Source organism: Dasypus novemcinctus, chromosome 13, assembly GCF_030445035.2.
Source record: "Dasypus novemcinctus isolate mDasNov1 chromosome 13, mDasNov1.1.hap2, whole genome shotgun sequence".
In the NCBI taxonomy this organism is placed as follows: Eukaryota; Metazoa; Chordata; class Mammalia; order Cingulata; family Dasypodidae; genus Dasypus; species Dasypus novemcinctus.
In genome coordinates, this window is record NC_080685.1 from 66,591,963 (window position 1) to 66,599,106 (window position 7,144).

Sequence of the window (7,144 nt, forward strand, 5' to 3'; positions counted from 1 at the left end):
ACTTTGTTACAGTGCTTTAAATATACGATCCTCAAATTACCCAGTTTAAGAGTTTCATCTCTTTTGCTGAGACCCCAGGTAATATAATAATAAGTATTACTCGGAGATAAGTGCTATGAACATTTTGGTGTGTTTCCTTAGCAGCGTTTATTTATGATTCTCTGTATGAGATTTAGCATAATTCTATGTATACAAGTTGTTTATCTTTTTCCTCTTACTTATAATGATTTGTATGTATGATCCATATTATTAAAATCTTCCATATTTCAAATCATGACTTTTATTGACTACATATTGTTCCACTGTAGGAATATAACCCGAATTTATTTTAAGATTCAAGAGCAGTTTTGTTAACCTTTTTTTTACCCTCTGAAATCCAGTGGCTCCCTATTTCTTTTGCATGTTTACTTCATAGTTTCATTTCCTAAGATAGAAGATTTGCTTGGGTCAGGGTGTCACCACCCAGGAAGGGCCACCTTGATTGAGCACAATCTCAAACCAGTTTACCTCATGGACAAATAAGTCTCTTTCATCTTCATGCTTCACTGTCCTCATGGTTAAATGACTTCCCCAAGGTTTACAATCCTAGTAAATTATTGTATTGGGACTTGAACCCATCACTACAGCCTCTAAATCCAAGGCTTGCCTACTCTAAGATATGTTTACTGTTATATATTCTATCTCTAACCATGGAAGCCACCATTCTAAGCCAAGGAGGAATGGCTATTTTGGGGGAAAAAAGATCTGGTTTTTTAAAAATTGGCATACTATTAATTTCCTTATTATCTCATTGCTGACAGGTTTGCTGTGTCTGACTCATTTTCCTTAAAAACAAAAAAAAAGACCAGCTTTTCTATTTTATCACAAATGTCTGCAATAAATTGACATTCCCATCTATGGGGTTTTCTCACTGGAAATTGATTTTCCTGTGATTATTTTAAAGCAGCATCAGCATTGGTCTCTGTAGCAGTTTGATATAATTGATGAATTCCCAAAAAATGTACTGGATTATGCTTGTAATCTGATCTGTACCTGGGCATGATTGAGTTATGATTAGGGCATTGAATCCCTACCCCTTGGAGGGTTCTGATGTTGGAGTTTTGATGTTGGAATTTGATCCTGAAGACTTAAACTGGAGCCCCGGAAAGTCAGCACCCAGAGGAAAGAGAAGCCAGCCCCAGGAAAAGAGGAACCTTGAACCCAGAGAAAATCAAGCTCCAGGAACATAGGAACCCAGGAAGCCTGAACCTCGCAGACGTCGGCACCCATCTTGCTCCAAATAGACTTTGGTGAGGGAAGTAACTTATGCTTTATGGCCTGGTATCTGTAAGCTCCTACCCCAAATAAATACCCTTTATAAAAACCAACCAATTTCTGGTATTTTGCATCAGCACCCCTGACTAATACAGTCTCCTATATTCAAATAATGTAGACATTTAATCAATTTAAAACATATCTATCTCAGGATATTTTCCTGCTGAAGAGTTGTATTTTACTTGAGTCTTGTGAAGACACAAAAGTCATTTTTCCTTAAAGCCCTAGAGACTTAGAGGAATAAACTAAAAGCTTAATTTGAGACCTTCAAAATCCTAAAAACCAGGCATTCATCATGTATGACAGAATGTTGATCTTACCGCCAGAATCAGATGCACAACTATATGTCCGCTGCATCAAGTTAATCTGACCTTCTGTAATCCAGTGTACACTACATGTACCTTTTCTTCAATGTATCAAGTACAGAATCTTAAAGGTCAAGTCTCTGAAATTTCTGTTCATTGCTTTCTTTTTCTTAAACAATGTAAGGAAATATTCTTTATTCAAAGAATCATAATGAATGCACAGATGGCCTTGCTGGCTGCTCAGAAACTAAGGACTGAGACTAGATACCAAACTGTAGTCATGATGTGCCCACAGTTTCTGAGACTGGGCAAACTGAGAAATGCATAAAAAAATAGTAACTACTTTGTTTCTTTGTGAGACCTATTGATTATGTGCATACTAGTCATTCTTGCTTCTGAAGTCTCCTTCCTGTTGATCTGGGATCATGACAATGAGGTTTTACAAATCTAGCCCAATTCTGGTTTATAAAGTCAGGCTTCTTTGGGCACAGATTTTTGTTTTCCCTTTGCCTTGTGAAATAGATTCATAGGCAGCTCTTGTTATTTCCACTAATGGGGGAGAAGAGAGCTTATTTGGTAAAATTGGATCATCCTAAAATCATTTCTATTTGGGTATAGAAATCATTGTTTCTTTTTACATAGGAGATATGCCTTCTTAAACTCATTTTCTGTGGACCAATATTAGAAATTAATTTATATTACTTTGGTGCAAGCTACCTGGTGACCCAGAGCTCTAATTTTTTGTAATTTTCTACTACCCTCCTTGATTAAATTTTCAGGCCCATATGTTTTGCATATTTTTTTCTTAATAAATACACATGAACACAAATACAAATGTTTATTTAAATTCAGTTTCTCTGGTTCCAGTCAGTCTGAAGACACCCCAGAATTAATCAGGATTTGGTAAACTATGTTTTTTGTTATATTCCATACTTGCCAGATTTCAGAAGAAGCCTTAGTTTGAGAGTAATAGACTCTTGTTAGTAATTCTATCATGAGGTTGATTATCACATTATACACAGTCTCTGTTGATCTTTCCTATGATGTTATAATCCATGCAAGCTTACTATTTCCATGTTACTGACAAAAACTTGGTATTTGGCAAAACATTTTTATCTTGAGTGTTTCCCAGAAAGAGAGCCTTTGACAGTTATGAACCATGAGGCATTTTCTTTCCATGGGAATTTTTCAGAAATTGTTTTAAATTGATACTCCAAATTTTGTGTCTAATTTTAACCATTTTAACATGACACATTCTCTTAGGAGACCTTTTTATTTTTTTTCAGGAGGTACCATGGATTGAACCTGCGCGCTCATACAGGGGGAGCAGGCACTCAACCACTGAGCTACGCCCCATTAGGAGTGCTTTTGACCAAATTTCTGGCATTCTATTGAAAACCTTGAAGCTTGACGCTCACTTCTTTCTGATTAAGGAATTAGCATGTGGCACCTATTTACAAATTAATAAAACTGAAATGCCAGATGAAAACCACTTTCCATGTTAAACATTATTTTTCACTTCTTTGACATTTCTAACTACTTGTGATTTTATTGTTCCCTGGGGGTAGTCATTTATTTTGGATCTTAAATACCAGTCCACTTAGAGACTATGTCACAAGGCTGAACTCTAATACCTGAAAATGATTGGTGTTTACCATTTTAAGGTTGTTTGGATAGTTTATCATTCTTCTCTGTTTCTAGCTGGTTCTATAAATTCAGATATTTAGCGCCTGACTCTTCACTGCACTGTTTTGAAGTGTTGTAGAAACTAAACAAACCATGCAATGAGGAAGAGGTTCAAATGACTCGCCTGTGGTTATGGTTGCCAAGGAAACAATTTCCTTATATAGTGTTTGACAACAGCCCTAATTTTTTTTTAATGCCATAAAAACAAAGCTTGCCTAGAAGCATGTAGAAGAAATGTACAGTAAAATAGGCTACGAGTCCACTAAAAGTTACGAGAATGCATTAGATGCAAGATCTGAGATATCAATTGCTGTGATATTTTATATTATAGAAATGAAACTTCAAGATATATATCAGGTTCAAAGGTGAGTGTTAGAAAGAAAATTCAAGAGAAAGATCAGGTTGAAAAGTGAGTGGGGTTTGGAGTAAAGTTTCCTTGTTGAAGCAAGCCCAATAATAACTATATTTGCTCTCAAAATATACTGTGTGCATTTTTAGGGGGGTTGTTTAATTGAACAAATAGCCTCATCCTTGCCTTACACAAACTCTTGAAACGGAATTTTAAACAGACTTGATAACATAATCAGTGGGCAGTTTTAATACATTTTCAGTGATAGTCCCAACTGTTAGAGGCTACAGGGTTTACAGGAAAGGGAAAGTCTCTTTTTGAGGTTTATCCAGATTATGGTAGGTTTAAAAGGGAGAAAAATACCCTACAGTAATGAAAATGGGTAAGCTCTTTCTCAATGTCTGGACTTGTAGAACAAGACCTTGAGGAGGAAAAGATGATGTTGGTTTGGGCATTGTAGTTTTTGATTTATTGCACTGCTACAATTTTGAGTTCTATTCAATCAATGAATTATGATGATCAGAATGTTTGTCAAGATGTGGAGAATGTTGAATTGAAAGGTGAATGATCCTATAGAGAAAAAGGGTAAATTGAGGCTAGCATGAAACTTTCCAACCTATGAAAAAGGAATAAATGCCATATTTTGAAAGATATATGACTTGAAATATTGGAAGTAAGGTGGAAGTGTGATTGGAAAAGATGGTTTCTGAGTAGATTCTAATGTCCAGAAGAAATTATTTCTTCCTTGATTGAGCAATATATGTCCTTCTTTCATAATCTCGAAGGTTAAATTTACGCAAGCAAAAAAATTTACTAGGGTTTATACCTTGCCCGTCCTTCACCTGCCAAAGTGTACAAATAACTAAGGCAGTACATGACAAAATAAAATAGTCAAAGCCAACTTGGCCCAGTGTGGAGCTGGCCGTCTACCACACGGGAGGTCCGCGGTTCAAACCCCAGGCCTCCTTGACCCGTGTGGAGCTGGCCCATGCGCAGCGCTCATGGGCACAAGGAATGCTCTGCCACTCAGGGGTGTCCCCTGCATAGGGGAGCCCCACGCACAAGGAGTGTGCCCCATAAGGAGAGCCGCCCAGCATGAAAGAAAGTGCAGCCTGCTTAAGAATGGTGCCGCCAACGTGGAGAGCTGAGCTGACACAACGAGGTGACTCAACAAAAAGAAAAAGATTCCCATGCCGCTGACAACATCAGAAGTGGACAAAAAGAACACGCAACAAATGGACACAGAGAACAGACAACTGGGGTGGGGGGGCAGGGGGAAGGGGAGAGAAATAAATAAATAAAATAAATCTTTAAAAAAAAAATTGACCATAAAGGAAATATTTGTTTAGGTGACATATAATATCCACAGGTAAGAGCAGACTCATCATTTCTTATTGCCTTACATTTAAATAACTTTTGCTTCTAAAAGACTGTAATAATTATGTCTTCTTAATGCCCCTAATATATTACTCCATCAATATTTTAATATAGAAGAATAAGATAAGCAAAACAAGATTAAAATATTTTAGGGCAGTATGATTGACCTCGTAAAAGAGGATGCTATAAAAAAATAAATGAGAAATGAATTGGAGGAGGAGATAACACATTAGAAAATAACTTCAGATGCATGAGGTATTTTAGTTTGTGTGAACAGGTCCTAACCCAGTGCTTGGTATATATAGGTGGTGAATTTTCCCCCTTCCTTTCCCCCACAAATCCTGCCAACCATAATTTTCAGATTTCTTATCTTCTTTCTATGTTCTTTTTTCTGATAGTTTCATTTTCCAATTAGTCTGTCTAAAAGCATGAGAATGACTAAAATGGTGAAAAGTCTGGAAATCATAACACATGAACATCAGTTAAAAGAAAAGGGGGGCAGAGCTGTCATGTATTTGAAGGGCTGTGATATAGAAGAGGAATTTAACCTCTTCTGTGTGAATTTCATAGATGAACTAAGATCAGTGGGTAGGAGATATATCAAAGCAGGCATTCATGTTGTTAAAAATAGACTAAGCTGTCTACGATGTGGATAACTCACCATCACTGAAGGTATCTGAACTTGTTACCAACCTTCTCTTATATTTTAGTTTCAATTTTTCTTTTGATCTTTAGGGTTTTCACTGCATTGACTATCTTCTTTCTATCAAACTTTTTTTCCCCCTTAGACTAGACATTTCTTATGTCACTCTCATCAATCAAACTGTTCTCCTAATTTTTTTTTCATCTCTTCACTCCACCTAAGTAAGAAATAGGCACCAAGTCTTGTGGGTTTGATCTACTGCCTCATGAGGTGTCCTCTTCTTTCCATCCCTATAGCCACTCCATCATAGTTCCTGTCTCCCCCATGAGATATGAGCTCCTTAAAGGCCTGAGTTGTCTTTTGTTTTCATTTTTTTGAAGTCCCTACTTAGCTAGCACAAGAGCTAGGCACTCACTAAATATATGCTGAATAATAATAGACTGTCCGCAATATTTTTTAAACCTCTTTTGCCCTGAGTGGAAGGTTAGGCTGGTCTTTCAATAAATATTTTTTGAGCATCTGCTTTGTGTTAGGTGATACAAAGATGAGTAAGACAAAGTATTTTCCCCCAACCCACCCTATTATTATTATATTTGTGTCATTTATGTATGAACATACATAAACAATTAAATGTATAGTAAAGGTTGTGAACTTACAAAGTAAACATGCATAGCGTCATGGTTAGTGGTAATATTTTGACAATGCTCTTTAATCATTAGTTAAAAAGGTTTAACAACAATGCAAGGTATTGATGGTAGGGTGAGTTATGAGAGTGTTGTATGGTGTTATATATGTTTGTTTTGTAAGTTCACAACTATTACTATATACTTATTGTCTATGTTTATGTATGAGTGATATACTTCAATAAATTAATTTTAAAAAAAGATAAGTAAGACACAATCATTTCCTAAAACAAAACAAAACAAACTTCCTGGACTAGTTAGAAGAAAAGCACGTAAACAAAAATTTGACTGTTCAGGCAATGTTATCCAAAGACTGATATACCTGATCAATTTATTTGGCACTCCACAATATTGGATTCTGACTATTTAGTAGGGGCTCCGTGGCCAGCTCAGCCAAGTGTTCTTTGAGGGGCCAAGGGCAGGGTTTGGGTTTTATGGAGTTGCAGGTAGTTCCTCTTGGGTGGACAGAGGACACCATTGTCTCAGTGGGTGAGCCAAGCAAGTTCACAAGAGAAGGCCATCCTTCTGATTCTGATTACTTGTCTCTCTGTGCTGGGGACTACCTTCCCTTAGTCTAAATAGTCTTGTGTTTTCATTTTTCTTCTTCGGTCTCCTCTGTTTCCCCATCCAACTCTGTTCCACACTTGTTCACCATCAAGCTGGTCACTTCTTAGAATCAGCGTGCGTGTATAGAGCTTTTGATTTCTCAGTCTGCAATTGTTTAAAGTTCAGACTTTCTGCTTGGCCTCATAAGCAAAGTTAGTTGTTTTATGGTTACCCTAGTTAT